The following is a 6,704-nucleotide window of genomic DNA, read 5'->3' on the forward strand; positions in this document are numbered from 1 at the left end:
TTCCTCCTGCCTTACTCTTCCTCCTCCAACTTGAGTTCTTCTTCTTGTGGTTAATTCCCCCAGGGTCTGGGTTGTCTGGGGATCATCTTCCTCCAGATGAAGAGTTCTTGATCCTTTCTTCACACACATCCTGGCAGCCTTGGCTTTCACAGGAAAGTCTTCTGGGATGTACCTGGCCCTTCTAACAAGCTAGAAAATAAAAATAATGATTACCTGCACAGGAATTAAATTTGATGTGCCTCCCTGAGAGTATGTGGAATGAGCAAAGTCAGTTACAATGGGGAATTTTCATCCATTTAAGGAGACAGAGTAAGGAGAGGGATGCATGATTTTGTGGAAGTGGGTACAGCTCCTTAACTGGGGGTTCTGATGGGGGTAAGAGAGGGTGGGAACATGCATGGGGTCAGCTGGAGAGATGCAGAGGATGTAGGAGTAGGGGGGAAGAGGGGCATTGACTGGAGAGGCTGAGGAGGTGATGGAAGGGCTGAAGCAAACCCATGCCTCAGGGATGGGGGCTCTTCTCTCACCTTAAACATTTCTGCCCCATTTCCTTCTCCAACTAGTCAGTTTTTCCTGGCTCTTGTCCTGTTTCTATCATTTCTACTTCCCTCTCTCCATCTGCAATGTTACCCAGGCACACCCAAGTGCTCACAGCCAGGAGGTTCACCAAGAGCACATCAAGTGGAAACACAACAGAAGCTGTTTTGTCTGGGGGTTTTTTTTGGTGAAACAGCTCTATTTGTGCCATGTCAGTGGATGACAGTTCTCCAAGGGCTCAATGAAGCTGCTGGTGGGCTGCAGGATCCTGGCAGGAGGCAAGCCTGCCCTGGGCTGCTGAGCTGCCACTCTCCCTGACATTTTTTGTCTGCCCAGAGAGCAGCTCTCCCACATCTCATGAGTATCACCTGAGGTTTCAGCGAGGCTCCATGCACCCTTACTGGGCGCTCCAGTCCTACCAGCGCCTCCCCATGCACAGCACATCCATGGTTCCAACAGTATTTGAAGCTTGAAGAGGCTCAAGATACCTCAGGAGTATTTTTCATGGATAAATAGACTCTTTTCTCTCCATGTCGCTGGCTCAGCTCTAGCCCAGGGTCAATAGAGACAGAAAGTCATTGCCAACTGATGAATTCATGCAAGGAAATAAGGCATTGGTCTCACTCTAGTTATGAGGAGACAGGTATCCACATCACAGCTGCTCCTGTCACACCACTGCTAACCAGCACCTTCTACCCAGGCCAGAAGATTCCCTTCCCACCAAGGCAAGCCTAAGTACACACAAGGGCATTATTTCTGGAAGCATCTTCTCCACTGCCTTGTGCCTTCACAGAAAAAAGCCAGCAGCTAGTTCCTTCCCACCAGCACATGACCTGGATCCTCCACATGACCAGTTTTTACTGGGAATCAGCTCTGCCTGGTGGGGCAGGGGATGGTCACAGAAGCCCTGCCTGCTTTGGGGAGAAACTTATCCCCAGGACCTTCTCTCTGACTCTTTCCACAGATAGTGTGTTCACAGGAAAATGTCACATGCTGGGCTTCACAGCTGGCCCTCATCCCTGCCATCTAGAAACTGCTGTGCACCTTTGTGGATTGATACAGCTCAGGCAAACTCCAACATTTCACCCTCCAGAAGAAAAAGCTGGTGATCCAAGCAGAAACCATCCTGTAAGCATCTCCCTCTTGTGTTAGTGGTGTGAGGACACCAGAGAGTCCCCACATGCAACTGAAGAGGCAGTTGCTACCCCAAAAGTCCCAGCTTTGACCCCTGGATTTATGTGCCTCCTTAGTGCAGGGCTTGGGTCCTTCTAGCACCAGTCCAGGTGCTCTGGGGCACTGTGGGGAAGAGGAGGAAAGGGCACAGAGAGAAGCCAGGAAAGAAGCCAGCAGGCGATGGGCAAGGTGAGGCTGGTGTCACCAAGAGGGCAGATACACAAGTGTGCCCTGGAGGACAGCCAGCCTCGCCCCATGGAGGAGACAGCCCCACTTTGCCACGCAGCCAGGAGGACAAATCCTGCCAGAAATAAGGCCCTTGTTACTATGGTGATTAGTACTGCCTTGCAAGTACAACCCTGTGCCACAAGCTGGTTGTGACAGTGGTGGGCGAGCAGACAGGCAAGAGATGGTCCCAGCCACCCCAAGCTCTCCCTGATGGGGAGGGTGCAGAGGAGACCCCTGGCAAAGCCCCCTCTTCCAGCCCCCGGTGACACAGCTTGGGGCCTCCAGCTGACAAGCAGGTTTAATTGAATGTTTCTCTCTTTATGTTTCTCTTTCCAGCAAATAAAGCCAGAGCAAGATAAAAATATATGACGCTTAAAGGAGACACTGCCAAGGAATTTTTATCTGTTTTAATTTGCATTTTACTCTTCGTTTGTTTGCAGCACTGTGGCTACAAAATAGCTTTTTTTTTAAATTTTTTATTCCCTTTCCTGAGTTTTGTCATGTTTCCAGCTGGCAAATAGTGACTGAGGCCCCTTGTCCCACTGCGGTCCCCTGGGCTGCTCCCAGGGAGAGGTGCAGGTAACCCTGCAAACCACAACAGGGTGGTATGTTCTGTCCCACCCTTGTTGTTATTATGTCTTTGTTTATACCCTGGCTCCTGGAGTTAACAACTGGAAGGAGGATATTAGCCTTTGCATAAAACCCCAATGCTTGAGAGATCCCAGCTATTCTGCCCTGTAAATTTTGATAGAATTTTGTGCTCTCTGCCACATCAGGACCTGAAGGTGGAAATCCAAGGCACTGGTTTTCTTCTCAGGACAAACTAATGCCAAGCTAGAAATAGTCTGGCTAGAATTTCCCACAACCCCTACTTAGAGCTCCAGGACAAGCCCAATTTCCCTCCTCCCTGCTTGGGCCCTGCTAATTTCCCTAGCCGCCGTGATAAATGGCTGTGCTGGCAAAGTGACATCTTTCTAATCTGCTCCAAGACAGATGGGCTCCTCTGCCGGGAGAGAAATCCCACGGTTAAACCTGGCTGGGAGGGAAACCACAGCACAGGAAGCTGGAGCAATGTGAAGGGTGGGGGGGGTGGGTCATTGCATCTTTCTCTGCTTAATCCACACATTAGATGGGGATGAATAAGAGCTTTGGGGGCTTCAGACACCATGAGCTTGGCTGGGGATGGAGAGGTGTATGGGAGATGGAGTATGAGCATCTTCCCTGGCCAGGTCAGTGCATCTGGAGAAACCACCACCTTCCCAGGTAAAGAACACACCTTCATCTTTCTCTGAGAAGCTGTAGGGTGAGCAGCAGGTGAAGCAGCAGCCAGGGCTTTGCAGGGTCAGGGTTTCGAGCTGCTGCTGTTCTGGTGTGTCCTCCTGGCAGCCTGCAAATGCATGTTTGGGAAGGCAGGTCTCTGCACCTGCACACCTTCCCAGGCTGGTTTAGTGACAGCAGAGATGAACAACAAGCGGCCAAATAGCAGCAAGGTAAGGCCCCCTCCCCAAATCAGCACAAGTGCCAGACCAGAAGCAGGGGGATCAGTCCCCAGCGTGTTCCCACCTGCTTAGACCTGGGACTGACAAGGGCCCGAGCTGGCAGTGAGGCCTGCATGGCCCCTGCTCATCCCAATTCCCCCAGAGCATCCATCCATCCCTCCCTTCCTCCCGTCCCTGGCCGGGCAAGCGCAGAGCACTGGTGCCATCTCCTGGGCTGTGGCCGCTGCCAGCGGCTCCCGAACCCTGCCTGCTGCAGGAGGGTGCCCACGATCACATTCCCTGTGAGACCGAGGCATCCCAAGCACACGCTCGCTGTCGCATCCAGCCGAGCAGGGCCGCCCCAGACCTCCTCCTGCACCGCCTGCATCTTCCTCACCTCCCACCCTGTGCCCAGTGCTCTGCCAACTCAGGCTACCCAGAGCCTGCACAGCCTCAGGCTGGTTTAAGTGGGCTTTAGCTCTGGCTGGGGAAGGAAGAGCGTTTCTTCAGGCAGACACTATGCTTGTGGCATGGAGTGACAGGACAAGGGGGAATGGCTTCACACTGACAGGGCAGGGTTAGATTGGATATCGGGGAGAAATTCCTCCCTGTGAGGGCGGTGAGGCCCTGGCACAGGCTGTTCAGAGAAGCTGTGGCTGCCCCACGGAAATGTTCAGTCAGGTTGGACGGGGCTTGGAGCAACCTGGGGTAGTGGAATGTGTCTCTACCCATGGCAGGAACTGGATGACCTTTAAAGTCCCTTCCAACCCAAACCCCTCTACAATTCTACTATCACAAGGTCCCCAAGACCAAGCCCAGACCTGCCACAGTCCAGCTAGATCCCAAGACCTCACTGGATAGCCAAAATCAGTCTGAGCAGCCAGCACAGCTCACCACTGCTCTCCCATGTGCTCCAAGACCTTCCCATGCCCTCAGAGAATTCCCCACTCACACAGTGGGGAATTAGTTCCTTGAAAATACATCAGTCAATATCTACCTAGTGTTAAAAGCTCGTTCCTCTGTCTGACAAGCCCTGGAGAAGATGGTGAGCCTGCTGCCTCCACAGCTCAGATCCTCTTCCAAAGCATCCTAAATCCAAGCTAAAAATAAATGGGCTGTATTGATTTCCTTTTGAAAACTAATGCTGGAGAGTGATGTGTTCTGTGCTCGAGGAAGAGCAAAAGGTATTAGTCACAGGGAAGTACAGCCACAGCCCTCCAAATCCCCCACAGGTGTAAATAAAGTCCATCTCACATCAAACCCCTTGCACAGGGTCTGGGGGAGCAGCAGCAGAGCTGTGGGGCTGGTCCAGAGGGGTTGTCCCATGGTCTAGCACAGCTCCAAAGCCCCAGCACATGACTTTTTGGGGACTTAAAACCCCATCCCTGTACAGAGGCTGCATGTGAGGTACCCAGGTGGGAACACTGTAAAGTAGCACACCAAGTCAACAGAGAGGAGAGGTTTGCTCACCATGCTGGGGACACATCCTCATCCCCATCCTGGTCCTCTGAGAGCAAGGGAATCCCCCAAACTGGGTAAGGGGTGCAGACCATCTATCCAAGCCCAGCAGCTGCCCAGGATCGCAGCACAGCTCTAGTGAGAAGGAACAAAAGCTGAAGGCACCTGAATTTAAAGGCAGCCGGGGTGGTGGGCAGTGTTGGAGGGTGTGGTGAGAGCCCAGGTGCAGCTTGTCAGGACAATTAGCACCCAACTGTTTGTCTCCTTGAATTAACAGCACCACAGGTACAAAGTCTGGTTTATTGGTGGTTGCAGACATCAAACAAGCTTCAGACTGTGCTTCTCCCATCTAGTGCAGAGGCAGGCAGCGTTCCCAACTTTCCTGCAGCAACCCCAGCTGCCCACAGCACCCCCAACACCCTGCAGCATCCTCTTCCTCCTTGAGTTTATCCCCAAGACAAGGCAGGCATGTCAGAAGCACCAAGCAAACCCTGTGACATCCCCCTCTACTCCCCTGGCTGAGCCCAGCACATCTGCCCAGCTGTTTCAAACCACAGACACAAGGTTCACACTGCTTTTGCCCCGAGCACGCAGAGGGAAACACTCTGCTCCTGGGGGAATGGGTGCATGGCCAAGGCTACAGAGCCGCCACCTCAGGCCAGATCCATCCGCTACCTCTGGCCAGGACACTGCTTCAGCCAGGTCAGATCCAAAGGCTTTGCTTCGTTTCCTTTTGTAATCCCTCCAGCACATGGGAAGGCAGATGCTGAGAAGCTAAATCCCAGCAGCATTCATGAATGTGCTGTCTCCTGCCAGCGCCGGATGGGATATTCCTTCCAGGCGCTCGCGGTGTGCTCCAAGCACGCTTACCGCTCTCCTCCCTCAGACAGACTTGCTTCCCCAGCTGCAGCCCCTCACAGCCATTGGGACCCCCATCCTCGCTCCGTGAGCGGCCGACCCCCTCCTGTGCCAGTGGTGGGTGGCAGGGAAGAGCCTGGATCTGGCACAAGGCCCAGCCAGGGTGCAGGGTGTAGTTTTGGAGGGGAAAGGCAAGTAGAGGAGCTGAGTTTTGCCTATTGAAGGGCGCACAGGGAGCCTCTTCCCTGCAGGTGAATGTTGGCATTCCAGGGGAATAGTTGCCAGGGGCGGCTTTGCCCATGCCAAGCAAACAGGCCGCATGCCTGTCCAGGGAAAGGGCTCTCCCTTGGAAAGGGCTCCCGGCTTGGCCAGCTCGCACAGCGCTTAGATGCAGGGGATAAAGCGGGGTTCCCATGACAGGCGGGGTGACTGAGAGGTGCCCACATGAGCAGGGTGTCCTGCAGGCAGGGCTCTGGGTGGAGGGCTGCTGCAGCTGTGGACCCCCTCAGCAGCCCTCCACACCTCCCTCTGTACCGCCTACCCTGGAAACACATCCTAAATAAAGCTGGGATCGGATAAATAAGTGCGTCCGGAGGCCAGCGGGTCAGCCAGCACCGAGAGGAGGAGGGGACCAGCCCTGCACCACAAGGGATGGGAACCGTGGCTGCCTCAAACACTGGCCCCAGGACTGCGGGGGAAGGAAAGAATTTAATTTTTCTTATTTTTTCCCCTCCTAAAAGTCTCCCCAGGCCTCCAGCTCCCCGGAGTGGGCACTCACCTAAGGGCAAAGGCAGCTCCCCACTGCCGGAAAGTGGAGCTGGCACTGGCATTGGCTCCCCGTGGTTGAAGCTGCCTTGCAGGGGAAGAACAAGGGTCCCTCGTGCAGAGCGAGGCTGCCAGCCCTGCCCGGAGAGTGAAGACATCGCTCCACGCTGGCTCTGCCCCTCTGCTGCTCAGCCAGATGTTGGCTGG

This window comes from Coloeus monedula (assembly GCF_965178545.1).
Source record: "Coloeus monedula genome assembly, chromosome: 14".
In the NCBI taxonomy this organism is placed as follows: domain Eukaryota; kingdom Metazoa; phylum Chordata; class Aves; order Passeriformes; family Corvidae; genus Coloeus; species Coloeus monedula.